We start from the raw sequence: 1,486 nt of genomic DNA on the forward strand, positions 1-1,486 counted from the left end.
CAATAACTTGAAGTTTGAACCTGGTGTAGGTCGAGTTTTGAAGGCATTTAGTAAACATTTCACTTCCGCCTTCCTGTTATGTTTATATTACATACGAACGACATGTAGTATTTATACTCAGTAAAGTGATACGGCTAGCTGAGTATGAGCTCTAACAGTCGGGATGGCAAATATTTGGATGAGGGTATTTTTTTCTAAAATGATAATAAAATATTGATTGATTCGATATACTACAAACCATTATAATGTTGGGAATCTAGGGATGAAGAAACAATCGGATTCGTGTGTTTCATTTAACCTCTGAGATTTCATTCTGACTGGAGGTTTTAAATTTAAATTAACTGGAAACATAATACTGGATGAAGTGATTTTGTGACAAATTGTTTTTTTTTTGCGATTCGTCAGATTTGTGGTAACTTTTTTTCTGTATGAATTGATTAATGTGACTATCTAAATTGTTTCTGTTAAAGCCACGTTAAAGTCTGACAAAGATTATGAATACTATAAGTATATTACACTACATGTATAGTCTTATGTATCTCATGAATATTTCAGCAGAACTAAGTGCGTAATTTCAGTCCTTGGTGGAAACTTTTGGATTCAGAAAAAACACCACAAAGTTATCATCTGAATGTTTTATGAAGGTTTAGGTTGGTTTAAAAGGATGGTAAATAGTTATATTGGATAGAGTCAGTCAGTAGACAGTATTTTAGTTTTTCATTGTTTCATTATCTGTATCAGGCAGTAATTGGATGGAATAGAGACCTATTTGATAAAACTGTGACGTATTGCTTGGTCGGCTATTGAAAGAACTGGTATTTCTTTGATTGTCAAGCAGTGAAGGATGAAAGGTTGAAAGACAAACTTGATGGGTAGACTGAGAGAAGACACTTGATATCTAAAAGAGAAAGAAACGATCAAGTTTCATTATTGATATAAAATTTAAAGTCCCAACACTGTCATAAAACAGAAAACCTGTAATTTATCTCTATTTTTATTCTGTTTTTAAACCTACAGGATTATTCATAAACTAATCAGACATTCCGAATGTCAATTGATTAGATACTTTCATTTATTAGCTATTATTTGAAGTCTTGATCATAGAGACAAAGACGGTGGCATTGGGAACTGAGCATTAAAAATGAACAACTACGTGATCTTAATATGAAAAGGAATGTTAAGCCTTACTGTTCGTCTCTTGATTTAAGAAAAAAGAATTGTGTATTAGTGTTTTGTGGTCGGTGTTAAGCTGTTTAGCTGAGATAATTGGTATTCAGGTGGCACAGACACTGAACAACTCTACATACTAAAGTGCTTGTATACTTTATTCTATCGAAATTACCTCACTTATTCATTAAAACAGTATTTGGATCCTGTAAAATGAACAGTCTTGGTTGTTATAGAAATCGACGGTTAAAATGTGTTGGTTGTTATAGAAATCGACAGTTAAAATGTGTTTGTTGTTATAGAAACTGACAGTTAAAAT

This window comes from Lottia gigantea (assembly GCF_000327385.1).
Source record: "Lottia gigantea unplaced genomic scaffold LOTGIsca_365, whole genome shotgun sequence".
NCBI classification, from domain to species: Eukaryota; Metazoa; Mollusca; class Gastropoda; family Lottiidae; genus Lottia; species Lottia gigantea.